The sequence below is a fragment of the Nannobrachium achirus genome (genome assembly GCF_963921795.1).
Source record: "Nannobrachium achirus genome assembly, chromosome: 12".
NCBI classification, from domain to species: Eukaryota; Metazoa; Chordata; class Actinopteri; order Myctophiformes; family Myctophidae; genus Nannobrachium; species Nannobrachium achirus.
This window is the reverse complement of record NC_137832.1, coordinates 51,607,181-51,624,842: the sequence shown is the minus strand read 5'-3', so window position 1 is coordinate 51,624,842 and position 17,662 is coordinate 51,607,181. Positions and strand designations below refer to the sequence as shown.

Genomic DNA, 17,662 nt, shown 5'->3' with positions numbered 1-17,662 from the left:
TTCATTGCTTGGAAGGAAACGGTGTATTTGTTGTGTTCACTTGGCTGTGATATGAGGTGACCCCGGGGTTACAGAATACAAAACATATATTCTTTATAATATATAGAGATCAATCTAAAAAAAAATATATAGAATATTGTGTAAAAGTTCATTCATAGTTATTCATTGTGGATGCAGTGAAATATTTAAAACCTTTTTATTTTTGTTTAAATTTAGATTTTTATGGCACACAGCTCATGAAAATCAAAAATCCACATCTCAAAATATTAGAATATTACTTCAAAAGAAGGATTTGTAATACAAATGTCAAACTTCTGAACGGTTATGTTAATGTATGCACTACTAGTACTTAGCCTGGAATACTTTTGAACACATGTCTTTATCAATGGGGCATGGCATGAAGGTCGTCAGCCTGGTACTGCTGAGGTGTTATGGAAGCCCTGGTTTGTTTTGATAGAGGCCTTAAGCTCATCTGTGTTGTTGAGCATGGTACTGTCTCTCATCTTCCTCTTGACAACACAACACAGATTTTCTGTGGGGTTCAGGTCAGGCCAGTTTGCTGGTCAGTTAAGCCCAGTAATACCATGATACACCAGTTACTAGTAGTTTTGGCTCTGTGGGCAGGTGCCAAGTGCTTCTGGCTAAAGGAAATCATCATCTCCTTAAAGCAACCTATCGAAGCACATAAAGTTGTGCATGCGTGCGTGCATGCGTGCGCACGCATGTGTGTGTGTGTGTGTGTGTGTGTGCATATTCCAGTGCCCCCCCCCCTTTTTTTAGCAGGCACACTTCTTGTTTTTTGCCAAAATTACTGGATACACAGCTTTTGTAGCAATTTGTAGCAATTGAAAAAATATTATGTTCAATCATGATAGCCTATATACTATTATGATTGGCAGAATCCACACTCATAAGGGTAGAATAAAAGTAGTGATGCTGCGATATAGATTTTTCACCTTCGATATGATATACGATATGAAAGCATCTAATTCGATATGATTCCGATATGGACCGATACGATACAGCACATAATTTTAAGTATTTCTATGAGGTCTGATATCGGGCAGGCAGCACACTTTTAGAAATGTACTATTTATTTCTGATTTTGTAGTCTGGAATGTTAAAAAAAGGGTATGGAGTGCTTGTATCGGAGCGTTCTATCTGATATTTTAGCTGAATTACGATATGATCCGATAAATGTTTTTAGGCTCATCTCGCGCCTATATGCGATATACAGTATATACCGGTATATGGCTAACTGTCTTAACACCTACTTCCTTTTTATGCCAATCGTTTTTTTGTTGAATTTACAGTAATCCCTCATCATGTTGAGACTAGTCTGTGTGGGGAAACTACAAACAAACGAGACAGATTCATTGCTTCGGAAGGAAACTGTTTATTTGCTGTGTTCACTGGGCTGTGATAGGTGACCCTGGGGTTACAGAATACAAAACATATATTCTTTATAATATATAGAGATCAATCTAAAAAAAAATATAGAATATTGTGTAAAAGTTCATTCATAGTTATTCATTGTGGATGCAGTGAAATATTTAAAACCTTTTTTTGTTTGTTTAAATTTAGATTTTTATGGCACACAGCCCATGAAAATCTAAAATCCACATCTCAAAATATTAGAATATTACTTCAAAAGAAGGATTTGTAAAACAAATGTCAAACTTCTGAATGGTTATGTTAATGCAGGGCTACTCAACTTAAGATGGCTCAGGGGCCACTCAGCAAAATACCAAAAGTCCAAAGGGCCGCAAGCTAAAAATGACGGTCCCATTTTGGACATTTACAATGATTTTGTAACACACTTATGACAAGTCTAATAATTAAGGAAACACCCAGAAAACAGCCACATTTCCATCTATATAAGCCAGGCCAAACCTCATTGAACCAAAAGATTGTCATGGATGGAATGAAGAAATGATCAAATGTTATCAAATTAGGCTTTATTCACAAAATGTGAAGTGAAAATTAACAGAACTAGTTCAACCGTAACCGCCCCTGTGTCTGGGTATGCAAGACTAGTGAACTTTGGCAATGTAAAGGTTTGTTTTCTCATGCCAATAACGCTCCTTTTCATTAATAGGATGGATTTAAAATAAATAGACGTTTATATTCAATCACTCAAACCCCAGCATCCCTATTCTTGGGGGACATTCACCAAAAATAGCCGATCTACAAGCTCACCACAAGATGCATTGTGAGCTTGTAGATCGGCTATTTTTGGTTAAGAGTTGTTAAAAATAAAAATAACTCAAGTACAGTTCAACTCAGCCAGTTGTGGGCTTCTGTGCTTGTAAAACAGTTTGATGCTTTGAGCTCTCCTTCAATGAGCAGTTAGTTGTGTTTAAGCTCAAAGCATCAAACTGTTTTACAAACTACTGGCTGAGTTGAACTGTACTTGAGTTATTTTTCCATACAACAACAACTCTTAACCAAAAATAGCCGATCTACAAGCTCAAAATGCATCCTGTGGTGAGCTTGTAGATCGGCTATTTTTGGTGAATGTCCCCCAAGAATAGGGATGCTGGCGTTTGAGTGATTGAATAATAAGTATAAACGTCCATTTATTTTAAATCCGTCCTATTAATGAAAAGGAGCGTTATTGGCATGAGAAAACTTCCCCATTTGGGGTACAAGCATAGTTCCCTGGCTGCTACGATCTGTTGGAATGTGTGCACTGTCTGTCGGTGCTGACTGGCGGAGTCACGGAGGCAGAGACAAGTACGTCTTCACTAGCCTAAAACATGACGGTCCAGGTCGCGAGCGTTCATATCGCACGACCGTCATGCGTCTCCACTCCAGTGAGCCCGACTGTGGTTGTCTGCAGCCTGCTGCAAAATCTCCGCAGATTTGTCTGTCTGACCGTCTCGTTGTACAATAGATCTAGTGTAGCCACCTGCATCTCCGCACAGCTGTCTGTGCTCTGTGCATAATGCATTGACTCGACTGCATTCACTTCCTGACTACGGAGTCCACCGAGGCTCAAACATCACCGCATTTTGCGTTGCGCGTTAACTTTGACAGGCTTAGAAAAATCATATTTTTATTGGCATGATCATGACGGGCCGCACAGACATACGGAAAGGGCCGCATGCGGCCCGTGGGCCGCGGGTTGAGTAGCGCTGTGTTAATGTATGCACTCTGTACTTGGCCTGGAATACTTTTGAACAGATGTCTTTATCAATGGGGTGTGGCATATGAAGGTGGTCAGCCTGGTACTGCTGAGGTGTTATGGAAGCCCTGGTTTGCTTTGATAGAGGCCTTATTAAGGCCGCCTTAAGCTCATCTGTGTTGTTGAGCATGGTACTGTCTCTCATCTTCCTCTTGACAACACAACACAGATTCTCTGTGGGGTTCAGCAGGTCAGGCCAGTTTGCTGGTCAGTTAAGCCCAGTAATACCATGATCAGTACACCAGTTACTAGTAGTTTTGGCTCTGTGGGCAGGTGCCAAGTGCTTCTGGCTAAAGGAAATCATCATCTCCTTAAGCAACCTATCGAAGAACATAAAGTCGTGCGTGTGTGCGTGTGTGCGTGCGTGCGCGCGTGTGTGTGTGTGTGTGTGTGTGTGTGTGTGTGTGTGTGTGTGTGTGCATATTCCAGTGCCCCCCCCCCTTTTTTTAGCAGGCACACTTCTTGTTTTTTGCCAAAATTACTGGATACACAGCTTTTGTAGCAATTTGTAGCAATTGAAAAAATATTATGTTCAATCATGATAGCCTATATACTATTATGATTGGCAGAATCCACCCTCATATGGGTAGAATAAAAGTAGTGATGCTGCGATATAGATTTTTCACCTTCGATACGATATACGATATGAAAGCATCTAATTCGGTATGATTCCGATATGGACCGATACGATACAGCACATAATTTTAAGTATTTCTATGAGGTCTGATATCGGGCAGGCAGCACACTTTTATAAATGTAGGCCTACTATTTATTTCTGATTTTGTAGTCTGGAATGTTAAAAAAGGGTATGGAGTGCTTGTATCGGAGCGTTCTATCGGATATTTTAGCTGAATTACGATATGATCCGATAAATGTTTTTAGGCTCATCTCGCGCCTATATGCGATATACAGTATATACCGGTATATGGCTAACTGTCTTAACACCTACTTTACCGCATCACTGGTTGAAAAACTGTCCGCCCCATCTGGGCAGTATGGTGAAGAGCACTACAAATAGGCTACTACAGAAGGGGTAAGCTAAGATGATTTTAAACTCGCCACGGTGACAACTGACGAGGTGTTTAAAAAATGTAGTGCCTTACATCAACATAAGGCCACTGGCTATGATAAAATTCCTGCAAAATCTCTCAGAGACTCAGCAGCCTCCATTGCTCCATTCATTACCCACATAATAAACTACCGTATCTATCAAACAGGGTCATGTTCCCCAGGACTTCAAACTAGCAAAAGTAACACCCCTGCACAAAAAAAGGTTGCAAACTAGACCCTGGCAACTACCGCCCCATTTACATTTTTAGTTCCATCTCTAAAGTCAAAAATAGTCTACGAACAGGTTGCAAGATATCTTGAAGAGAATAAACTGATGTATGAGTTCCAATCTGGCTTCAGAGAATCCCATTCCACTGACACATGCCTTCTCTATTTGCATGACCAAATCAAACGCTAGGTGGATTTGGGCAAATATTGCTGCTGGACCTCCAGAAGGCATATTTGACACCGTAGATCACTTTATTCCTACTGAGAAATCAGTCTTGACAGTACAGCAGTGAGCTGGATGCAATCTTACCTGGTGTGGAGAGAACAGGTGGTGGAGGTGAACGGTACCCTGTCCGCCACCCACCCCCTCCCAGTAAGCTGTGGTGTTCCTCAAGGAAGTATTCTTGTTAAAATCACTAAAACGATAGAAAGAAGTAAACGAAAACATTTAACACCCATCTTTTCTTTTCTCTAATGACTATCTAAAATATGAACCCTTGTTGTAAAAAACAAAGTTGTCCTTTAATAACCTGACTGAGCCAGATGGTGGCAGTAGCCAGGCATACGCACTGCTGCCATCATCGGGCGCAGTCAGGTTAGTGTAATGTAAATCCTTACCTTAAACAGCACTTTATATTTTCTGCATTTATATTTTCTACATAGTACTGTGTTTTATTTGTCTGTCATTCTATGTTAAATGAGTTTAAAAAAGAAAGCTTTTTTGAGGTATCCTTTTTAGACAGTTGACCTCAACTGCACTATCATGAAACTGTACCTTTTCCTATGCAAACTCTGAAACAAATCAATCAAGAGTGACTTTCCAAGCGCATCAACGCTGTGTGTGCCCAGCAGGTGTCGCCGTTGGCCGTCACTTGGAGCCGTCCTGTTGGGATGCTGCTCGCTTTAGGACCACTAATACTAGCGCTGCTGCCTGCTGGGGATCCTGCTGCTGCTGCTACCTACTGGACTGGACGCCGAGCTGCGTTGTTTGGATGTGGAAAAAGCAGCGACTATACTAGACAGACAGACAGGCCACCCGCCAGCATGAACACATCATAATTTAACACACAAAAAATACAAACCATTTTCTGGATTAACTCGCCAGAGCGGCACCACTTGTGACATATGGATAAAGAAGAGGGCGCAGTGCAGCCGCAGATCTCTCCTCCGCCGTTTAAATCGGAATAACCGGGCTGTCACAACACCAACATACTGGTAAGGTAAAGGGAAGGGAAGGGGATGCTAGTCGGCTAGCGTCTCCCAATGCTAGACACCTTAGCATAGCTTTAGCCAGCTGGGAGCTTTCTCTCCCTGTGTGTGTGTGTGTGTGTGTGTGTGTGTGTGTGTGTTGTCTGTCCAGTCTGGTGCTTGTTATCATGGCATGCAAGCCACAGTACACACACAGTGTCAGCACTGCATTACGACGCAATTCTAACGACGATAGCAGTGTAATTGTTGTTGTTTTTTATGTGTGTGACTGTGAGTGTGATTTGTATTTATTATTTATGTTGAGTTGCCTTTCAAAATGCTAGCAAGCTAAATCAGCTGGTTCCCAATCCCGAGCTATACCTATACACACAGCTAGCATCGCAGGCTACATTAAACTTACTGACAGCGTTATGTATTTGTGGTAAATTAAATATTTCATGATGTTTATGGTTTTATAACGCTGTAAAAAAAAATACGAATAAATAAATAACAGGGATAAATAAGAAGATGGATGTTTATATATTGGGGCTTAAATGGAGATGGATGTTGTGGTTTTGGGAGGCTAACAACCAAGGGCTGATGTTTGGCTTTATTTTAATAATACCACTGACTGACAGCATTGTTGTTTCAACAATATAATACATGATCTAAAACGCTGGGTTCTCAAAGTCGGGGTCCGTGGTGATGGGTGGGCCCCCCAGGTGTCCTTGAGGGGGCTCCACACGGGGGGTCCCCAGCAAAAACCAGGAACAGTTTGACTTAATTATTACTGTATGTATTAAGACCGGTGCTTGTATATAAGAATGGCTAGTAATTCTGATATGCAGGTTTCTCACACTCTTCACTATTATATTCCCACCCACAGTTGAAGAATTTTGTTTTAAATATTATCTCCAAAAGCCATTCTCTTATGGGGAGTCCATGACATAACACATATTAAAATGGTTGTCCGTGGCATAAAACAAGTACATTTGGGGGTCTTGGCTTGACATGAAAACGTTGGAGAAGTTAGTTCTGTTAGTTTAATATTTTTGCTGAACAACACTAGTACAATCAAGTATGAACCCATTCAATCAGATAAATAGCCTACGGTTATTTAAATCAAGCAAGGCAGGTAATGTTGCATTCCTACACATTTGTAACACACACTGTCTTTTAACACATTTCCTAGACTGCCACACTTGAGGCTATGTTTTGACTAAGACAACACCAGATGATGAGGTCCAAAGAAGGAATTAATACTCATCTTTCTTGATTGTAAGCTAACTTATTGAAGTGACATGGATGACAGTAGCCTCAGATAGTGCCACTGACATAGTGACATTAGGCTTAGGGTTGCGACTATTGATTATTTTCTTAGCGATTATTCTTTTGATTATGTTTTTGAAGATTAATCGAATAATCGAGAAACACAATTTTAAAATGTTCATATCAATGAATCGATTAACCGCTTAAACCCTATTTTGTTGCACAACAGTGTTGTGCAAATATTTGTAAAATAGCTGATTTACAGGCTTGCAACACACCCCAACGTTGTATCTACTAGATCAGCTATTTTAACAATTTTTGGAATTTCTTGGAATTCTTTGAACATTTTTCTCCTGACATGCCCAAAATAGGGATCGATTACTAATCGGTTGCTTTATTGAATCGTTGATTATTAGCTATGTTTTTATAATTGTTGCAGCCCTAAATGACCATAGCCTCAGGGTGTGAAGCTGAGAGGGATATTGGCTTGATTTCTGAGAAGATTTTTCAAGTTAAAGTGAAATTAGTTTTTGATATGTTGTGAAAATGGAGAAAATTTTTCCCAAAAGAAAATATAGAATCACCATTCAATTATGATGATGATGATGATTATTGATGATTATTATTATTATTAATATTATTAATAATAATAAACATTATCAGTGATGTTAATAGGTTTTTAATGTAATGAGTCCCCAGGACCCACAAAGGGTCTTTCGGATGAGTCCCAGGGATATTTTATGGGTCCCACAAAAATTCAACGCGTCATGTCATTTTTGACAAAGTGCAGCATTTAACTTGAATTGGTTATTATATGGTTATGTTCATGTTACGTAGAAATGTGTCTGAAAGAAATGAACCACAATTCCAAATCTTACAATTTTAATACTTCCAAATAGTCATGTGACGGTTTGATTTTTTTTATACCGAACCGGTAATATCGGATGTTGACCACTTGGGGGCGCAGATAGAAGCTTTTACAGAGTCTTCATAATCAACAGCCACCTGTTATTTTATATACATCGATAATATAATGGATCTTCTCAGTGAGATGATGTCTCCTGTTTGTACTGTTACTGCTTCTATGGAATGGCGTGCTTGTGTTTGCTCTGCTGTACAGAGAACCAGTGGACTGGGTCAAAAACAGTGGATTGGGTTGCTTGTAGATCGGCTACTTTTGTTTTGAACGGTTGATCCTAGAGGGACGTGCCACCCCTCTATGGATGCGGGAGGGCAAGGCACAGGCGGCCGCGGTGGTACGCTGCCCCGGCGGACCACCAAATGGACGGCGCTGCCACGAAAACGCTATAATCAATCAAACAGTTAGGCAGCCTAGGCTACATACATAGACTGTCTCAGATAGCATACATGCTAGGCTAGCTTGCTTCCTCCGTGTTGTAGTTGAGCCAATAAAGGTTATTTGACCATGTTCACCACGACGTTAATCGTCGCTATTGTTGTAAAGACGCAATGAAGACCTGTGTGGCTTCTAACACGTTGTCCAATGTCCACCACATCTATAAACAATAGCGCGTGTACTGTATATCCAGTTGTTATTGAATGAAGGGGAAAGGAGGCGGGTCGCTGTCTGAGCAGTGAGCTGCAGTGTAGAGACGTGACGTCACGTTTCTGCGCCGTGCTACACGTTCTGTGGGGGAACCCTTTTCGGTGTATCACCTAACACGCTGTGCCACTATGGTCAGAGAGCGGCCCGGTGCTACGCTAAAACTCAGGCACCCATTGAATTCTGTGACCAAGCGCAGTCGCACAAAATGGCGTCGTGGATTCAAAACACACACAGTCTTAGTTCTATCGTCTGTTTTAAGACTTTCTACGCGGATTTCATTTGTGTTAACGTAGGGTCAAGTAGCATGCCTTCACCCATGAACAATGGTGGCGTCTGTGGACTTTTTAAAATATTATTTTTTTCGCGACGTGGTAAATTATTTTAACGTGGACACCAATGGTCCATGGAGGCGATGCGTCCGTGGGACCCCAGAACAATGACGTGAATGCGTCTCTAGGCAACGTGAATGCGTCAGAGACGCGGGACGCGCACGTATTGACGTCACTGCATTATATCGTCTCTGTTGGGTGGAAACCTCATTCATTTTGTCCAAAAAACAGTTACTTTTCAGGTTTCAGATTCAAAAATTGCAAAATATTGGATATAAATTGGATATCTGCTACTTTTCATACTTTTTATGACACACTGTCTGTAGTGATCAGGTAGGGCAGTGGTTTTCAACCATTTTCATATCAAAGGATCCACTGACTATTCTATTCTGCATTTGAGCCACGGACCACCATTTCATGAGGTTTAGCCCCTCAGACCCAAAACTTAGAATATAGAATATACAGTATACATAATGTTGTCGTTGGATCAGATTTTGTCCACAATTCCAATTCCTTGATGTGGTAGCAAAATAACGATTCTTCTACATCTCCAATTGTGTAGACCTCCTGTAAATTAAGTAATGCAGATGTTGAACAATAATGTAACTCTTAAGAGCGCACAATGAACCAAATGGATGAATCGGGTTTCATTTTACAGCAGATGGGGACCACTTGGAAGCAGTGGTGGTCCCTGGACCACTGGTTGAGAACCACTGAAGTAGCCATTCATTTATGAAGAGAACAAAACAAAACAAAACAAACAAAAAGATATATAGTGGTAAGAGGTGATAACAAGGCCCTTTTTTAGAGCCCCCGAAACACATGCGTACACGCACGCTTGCAAGCACGCACTCAAGCAGATTTATTGCTGTTTGCTCCACATACAGTGTAATGACTGCAATTTAGTCAGTGCCTATAGCCCACATGTAAACACTGGTGAGTCAGGAGAGAAAGAGAGAAGGGGACAATTTGTGGTACAGTTATGCTGTGGCTGAGGTGTCTCAATTGTTCTCCAATTAGTTATTAATTGCCCTTAACAAATAACGCCGTCCGCGTTTTAATAGACCGTTTAATTTTCAGACACACATATTGTCAATTTTAATTACTGCATTTACATGCGGCAGGAGCGTTCACTCAAGTCTGAACGGTGGTGTTGTGGTAGCTACTGTTTACAGTGGATGCATGACAGTCTAGGTGTATTAGGACAGTGGTTTTCTACCTTTTTTCATGTCTTGTCAAGGTCCATTATTTATTTGGCATTTGAGCCACGGACCACCATTTGATGCGATTTAGCCTCTTAGACCCAAAACTTTGAATGTTTTGTTATCGTCATCGCATTTGTCGGATACGATTTTATCCACAATTCCATGCTGTATTGAAGTGGTACCATAGGACATAACGGGTCAATCAAAATAACTATTCCTCTACATTTTGTAATATTTAACTCCTGAGAGCATAAAATGAAACCAAAGGTCCATTTGGTTTAATTTTACTCTCTCAAGAGTTAGCTTTATTGTCATGAGAAACATATGTTTACATTGCAAAGGCAAGTGTCAAAATATAATAAAAACTAGTGTCCGACCGATAGGCTTTTTTTTTAACCGATACGATACGATACAAGAGAGGGGGGCCCATCACCGATACCGATACGATACCGATATAAAATATTTTTGAAAAAAAAGAAAACACGTTTTTTGAAGAAAAAAACTTTTTTGAAAAAAAAAAGTAATTTTTTTTTTTTTTTTTTTTATAAATATATATTTTTTAAATGGCTGCCAATTCAGGATAATTGGGCGGGGGCAGCATATGAGTTATTATTATTATTATATTTTTATACACAATCCAGGAGCATTGACAGGCCTGACAGTATGAGAAGAGTTGACTATGCAATTTTGGCCTAAAGGGCTTCTCTTTGACTATGCATTTTTTTTTATTTTTTTTTGGCCCATATGGCCCTTCTCATATGACAGCAATTTTGGCCCAAATGGCCCCTCTCATTTGACAGGCCTGCAATTTTGGCCCAAATGGCCCTTCTCATTTGACAGGCCTGGGCTTGGCTGACACAAACACAGTCCGTCGTCAATTCACCATACAGTAACGGAGGAGGGCTCACTTGTTCTTTCTACATTCTATGGATTTAATATACACAGCCTACTATTGGGGAAGGAACACATAACTATGGATTTTATGACTCTTTAACATAGAACCACAGACGTTATGACTCTTTAGCAGCGAGGGGTGGACGGAACGTTAGCCTACTAGCTTGTTTTGGAAGCTAACAGAACCATAGCAGGGAAGTTGAGTCTGTGACAGACAAATCCCACTGATCTACATTGAATTGCATTGGATGGAATCCACACTGAACTCACTGCATTTGGTGCAGAATCGTGCAGGGCTGCACCAGTTACTGGAGTAAGAGAGGAAACGACCGCTTTACCTACCCAGGACGGAGATGTGAGAGATTAGGAAAATCTTTTGTACCGGCTGCCCTTAAGCTGTACAACGAGACACATAACGGACGCTTGAAAAGGTCTCCGTTCCTAACTTAGACTGACGGAACCATTGCTGTATTGACTTTGACCTCTAAGGAACTATTGCTGTATTGACTTTGACCTCTAAGGACCGTCCAGGAAGAGTGCTCATGTGCGTCTTGCGGTGACACGCTTCCTAGTTTCTTCTTTTTTCGCACTGATTTTTGACATTGCACTATTAGGTTGTGTTGGTAGTTTCTGAGTATTTTTGCTTTATTTAACAATGACAGTGAGATACTTGTTTGCACTAACTAGCATTGACTGCTATGGTCTCTTTTGCAAGACACTTTATGTATATATATACTTATATATTATTCGCCCCCTCTATTGATGCACCTTCTCTTTATTGGTACTGTACTGCTCTTGTCTTTGTTTTGTTTTTTTCCCCCTCTTATCTATCTTTTCTTACGTCTCTGTAACTTTGTAAATAACTGTATACTGCTGTGCTTCTATTGGACAACTGAATTTCCCCCTTGGGATAATAAAGGTATCTATCTATCTATCTATCTTTGAATCGATTACACGTCTCTAAAAAGAGTCATGTTGACGGCTGTGTGGACTGTAATGTTGGGAGGCTCATTGCTTATATGTGGCATGTGGCATGTGGCAGGGCGCGCTCTGCTGGACAAGGTATGTCATTACATCATTCAGAGCTCTTATACACTCACACTGTTCAATGCGCTGGTTTTACTGTGTAAACTGTGTGGACTGGATAGCTTTTGTGGACTTAGCTTTTTTTTTTTAAAAGCTGTGGACTGGATTTACTGTGTAAGCTGTGTACTGGATAGCTTTTGTGGACCTTTTTTTATATTCGGCGGGAAATTTCACCGATACCGATATAAACCGATATGCCCAAATAAGGCCATATCGGCAACCGATAATCGGCGGCCGATATATCGGTCGTACACTAATAAAAACAGTAAAGATTTACATTATAAGGGTCCGTTTAGTTACCAACTCCATCATTTAGCTGGGGACAACCTGGAACCCCTCAAGGACCACTGGTTTAGAACCACTGTTATAGGAGTTCAGATTTTTTCTTCTAGGAGATTAGCAATTTTAGCATGTTAAAATACCATCAAATCCTAACATGGGCAGCCAGACAGTCATGATTCCTGAGTGAAAATATGTCAAGCATAAACTAATTGGGTCACAAAATCAATTAAAACGTAAATACAACGCAGGTAATATCACATCTAACGACAATGCAGAAAAGGTGCTAGAGTGCTAACTAATTAAGTGCAACAGTTAAAGGTAGGGTAAGGGATATATTTTGGTTAAAACATTTTTTCTTTCTTTTTAGGTTAAAGCACTATTTTCAGATAGTAATCAATGCTATTTGTTAAGTAACATGAGTCTCCTTGTCTCCCCAGCTTTTCATTTTCAGGTGGGTTTCACATTTCAGCCAGGCATTTATCTGCTTCATTTGTATAGTCTTCCACTTCCAATGGTGTCTGCTCACTTCTTTGTGTCATCACTTTCGATTCCACTTGTTTAATCTGTATCCTGTGAGTTCTCTATCCTGATAGGATAAAACGTGTATCCCGACCTGAAAATGCATTTTCTGTTTTTAAAAAAAGTTAGAGAGACATTGAGGCTCCGGTTACAGAACAAACACTCTATAGCAATGATTACCATTACAATATACATCTATTCAATTTAACGTGTATTTTAACCACAGAAAATCATGTAGCCTACCTTTAATCAATTTAATTGATCATTTAAAAAAATATTTATATTTTTTAAATAGTAAAAATAGCAGATCTGTGTGCAATCACACAACCCCTTGGCTATGCAATGTGAGCTTGTACAGATTTAGCTGGTCTTGCTCAACACCACTGTACGAAGAAATAAGACTTAAGGTGTGTGTGTGTGCCTGCCAATAAGGCCAGCCTGTGGTGGGAGTAACCTGTATATGGGGCTCATTCTCTTTGAATTGGGGTGCAGGGTATAAATAAACCAGAGCGGAAGAGGCCCTGACACGTCAGCAAAACGTTTTCCTGTCCAAAAATTAGCCAGATGTTGCTGAAACTAATTTGAAAACTTGTGTTCTTAGTGGAAAAACAAACTTCGTCTGTTTAGAGTTCTGTGGGATTACAACAAAGTCTTGGGTTTCATAAGTAAAACGTCCAATTAAGCAAAGACATAGGCCTACTGTACATTTAAAACCTTTTTAAGTGTTCACATCAAAAAACTGAGGGGAACACAGGCTTCTCAAAGGGCCCAGAAGTAGTATACTTATTAAAAGAGATTGGAAGCTCAAAAGAAACTGCTACCATACCGTACACATTTTTGGGTTATTTATTCATCACACTCATGGTGTGTGTGGCCTTTTGTCTTTCATTGCTCATTTAGCCCTGTTCTGGGGAAGTGGACTAGCCAATTTCAACATTATCTTTATTACAAAGTGATTCTATACAATATATATATTTTAGAAATGGCCCTGGCCCTGGCTGTCATTATAATCATTAGTCTCTAAAAGTAAAAGACAGGCTATCTTAGATTTTAACATTGGGCTGTTGGTCGGTTTAGTTCTGCTGTAATAACTGCTGAAAATGTTAAAGTGACTTTAAATTCACTTTACCTAACTTATTCTTTTCATAACTGTCTAGATCTAGAACCAATGGCTTCATGCAGGAAAGCTTGGCCTGCACAGGAAAAAAATAAGATTACCTCAGCGGATATTTATTTTCGGATAGTTGTTTCCTCATTTGTGACGGGACACTCACAGACATTATACATTTTATTCATAGTTCTGTATTTCTGTTCTGTTTATCTTGGGAATAATGTGTCCAAGACACACACTAATTCAAGCCTTCTTCTGGTCACAAAGCCAGAGTAGAGGAAGTATGTCACTTTTTTGTGTGATTTTCTTTATCACTCAAAATTGTATTCATCTTTTCACATGACATGATACAATGACATAAACACACAACACCCAAGACACACAGCACAAAATCAAAATAAAATACAATACAAAATGAAATACGCAAGATACTAAATAAAAGTTGACAACTGTTCACAAAACAAATCTTTTCAATGATGCCCGACCCAGGGTCTTCCCTCGCTTTTTTTGCGTGACATTTAAGTCATCGTTGTGTCATGGGCTTCACTGCTACAGTGTATTGTGTGTTTTTTGAGCGGTGCTAGCCACTCCAATACGTGACTTTGTGTGCATGTACATGTGTATATGTACGTCCCTATGCGTATGTGTCCCTTTTCTGATTGGACAATATGCCCCCTCTGACATCATGTGGGTCTATACATCATCATCATACAGCATCGTCATAGTAATAGCATGCTACTCGAACCCACACGGTTTCTACAGGAACAGATTTTTTTTCAGGCAGCAGAATTACTCCTATTTCAGGCAGTGAGACTGATAGATTTAACCCTACAGTATATACTTGACTGGGGTCCCTCAGGCGTCTGTACTTGCCTGGCCCCCACCTTTTTTTGTCCTTTACATAAAATATATTCGCCGAATATAGGCGATCTGCAAGCTCACAGCGAGCCACGTTGCAAGCTTGTAGATCTACAATTTTCACAGTATAGTCGCCTTACCTTCGTCAAAAGCTGGCCTTAGTACTCTTGCTTGTTAGACGTGATCAGAGTAGGGATGCTAGATCCAAAAAATAGCCGATCTACAAGCTCACGACGCATTGTGAGCTTGTAGATCGACATTTTTTTGGCAAATGTTCCGCCCCAGGATAATAGATATTTAGATTATCGCGATAATATCGTAAATCGCAATTTCTTTGGTCACAATAATCGTGACATGAAATGTTCAGCTATTTTTGTGCGTGACTGAAAAAAGATTGTTATCATTGTGAGAACAATGACTTCCATTATAGCATGGTAACTTTTCAGGAATAGAAAGCCTGTATTAGCTTGGATTTTGCATCGATGATGTCACTGGTAGACGGGTTTCTGAACTGCCCAGACCGAGTAGATTATTCTGTTTGCTATTTTATCATGAACATTAGTGAGGACCAATTATATGAAGATAGGTTGGAAAGTGGTGAAGTCGTGCTTTAAAGGTGATACACCATGAAAATTCACTTTTCCTATTTTAAAACCTTTTTTTGGGGTCCCACTAGCACCTTCTATCTTCACAAAGTCCCATTTCAGACCGTTGTGTCTTTCTCTGGGGGGGGGGGAGGGGGGGGGTTGAATCAGTTGAATAAACGTAAATAATTGACAGTTGCAAGCGACCCTAGTTGGCTGATTTTAAAATGCTGAAAAAGCCTTCCATCCCAAAAATAAACAGGGTCTCTTTTTGCATTGGTGTCGCTGCCATAACTGTGGGTTCTGTTAATTTTCAGTTGGGTGTGCTGCCGTGCTGCTGGCACTGTGTTGTCAGGAGAGAGCATAGCAGGACTCTCGTTCTGTCACAAGGATGATTTGCGTTCCCTGCCTGCCTCATTTACATATAGCCTAGTGTGAATCAGTTGGAAACCGCACACCACAATATCTTTTTGATGAATCTGATGAATCCTCTTATGGAGCCGAAACACCAGAAAGAAAGTTTTTAATCCCAAAAATCCACTAGGCCGTACCCCGAGTGGTAATATTGCAGTTGTTTTGTTTTGCATAGTTTATGAGAAACGGCTGGGTGGGTTCAGGCCTACGTAATGACTCCGAAATCCCCATAACCTGAATTTTTAATGGTGCTTCCTTCCTGTGGGTAGGCCTGCATAATATGCATGTACAGTTGCACCCTCAGTGTTAGTTCATTCAACTCTGAAGAGTGTACTGATGGAACCAATAGGACCCGTCAGAGGGTCCATTTGGTTCCATCCATACACTCTTCGGAGTTAAACGAACACTGAGGATTTGACTCTGTGTGTCCCTGCTTTCCAACCCAGATGGTATTAAGCTCCTTTCCCGCTGCGACCCTCCACCACCCGTGAGGGTTCATTTGGTTCCACACTCTTTTTGGAGTTAAATAAATTTACACAGAGGAACTTAACTTGAGTGTTCCCCCCCTCGGTTTTTTTACCAACCCAGATGGTATGCTCCTTTCTCGCTGTGACGGGACGCCACCACACTGCCCCCTTACCCCAAGATACACCCCCCGCCCCCCTCCGAGCCCCCTCACCCCACCCGCGTGGCAAAGCTGGTGACAGGGGAGATCAGCTGTGCCAGTCCCTGCAGGCCACACACAGTAGGGCTTGGCTGGCACACAGTGCCCCTGGCACTGCCAGCAGAAAAAGAGGAGTGGAGCTCGTGGCTCTGCGCCGAGCAGCCTCTCTCTCTCACTCTCTCTCTCTCTGTCTCTCTCTTCCACGACTGTTTTCACGAGGGGGATAGAATGCTAAAACTGTTGTTGTCAGTCACCCTCCTCCTCCTCCTCCTCCTTCTCCTCCTCCTCCTCTCGGAGTGAAACGCGATCATCCTCATCGCCTCCAGGGGAAGAGGAGAGGAGTCGGCCGCCGGTCTTCTTTGGGATAACTTGTTGGAACGTTGTCGTCTGCCGTCCATTCCCCCAGGCGGTCGGTGCCGGTGACGTCTTTAAGATGCTGGCTGCTGGGCACAGGGAGAACAGTAGGTAGGGAGAATAAAGAAAAAAACATGGGAGGCCCGCATGTGTGATGAGCTTTGTATCCGCGGTGATGAGGACTTGTTTATTAGGCTCGGCGAGGTCTAGGCGAAGGAAGGCCGCTTTTAGCCTGTTGATGTTAAAAACACATTTTGGCTTGTGGGTGATGATGTCAAGTGTTACTTACAATGATACCATCACACGTTTAATTGCGTTTGTGTGCAACAAGTGTATGAGGTGATTAATGTGAGCACATTATTTATAGAGAGGCAGACGGTGTAATAATCTCCTTGCTTGTTTGATTTATTTAACGATGTTTGGGTTGGGGCTTTAGGAACACGACTCGGTCTCAGACGTAGTGTTAGCTTTTAGCTTAGCAGTAACATGATGAGGTCCAGCCTGTTTGGCTCAGTCATAGGGATGGGACGATAAGCGATATTATCGTTTATCGTGATAAAAAACACTCACGATAATCGTATTGTGGAGATTTAATGTATCGTGATATCGTCCTCCGTCATGCACGGCGACCAATTCACCTTTCATTTGCCGAGCTGCATATCCGGTATCATTTAAACCCTCTGTTGGTAAAACGTAGTTATAATATACGTACTTGATACAGTCTTTTTTCGTCACTCTATTAAAAGTCTATCTCTATCTCTATCTCTATCAAAAGTCTCAAAAATAGCCGATCTACGAGGTTGTGGATCTGCTATTTTTTGACAAATGTTCCGCCCCAGGATAATACATTTTGATTATCGCAATTAATATCGT

General features: G+C 40.9%; 1 protein-coding gene across 1 annotated transcript in view; it reads left to right on the top strand.

Annotated features, from left to right (window-relative positions):
- The first annotated feature begins 5,516 nt into the window (after positions 1–5,516).
- The window catches only part of wdfy3 (WD repeat and FYVE domain containing 3), a 165,648-nt gene continuing 153,502 nt past the window's right edge, over positions 5,517–17,662 (top strand). Inside the window, exon 1 of the mRNA XM_080739319.1 lies at positions 5,517–5,680. The gene's annotated coding sequence lies outside the window, so the exon portion shown is untranslated. The remainder of the gene's footprint in view (positions 5,681–17,662) is intronic.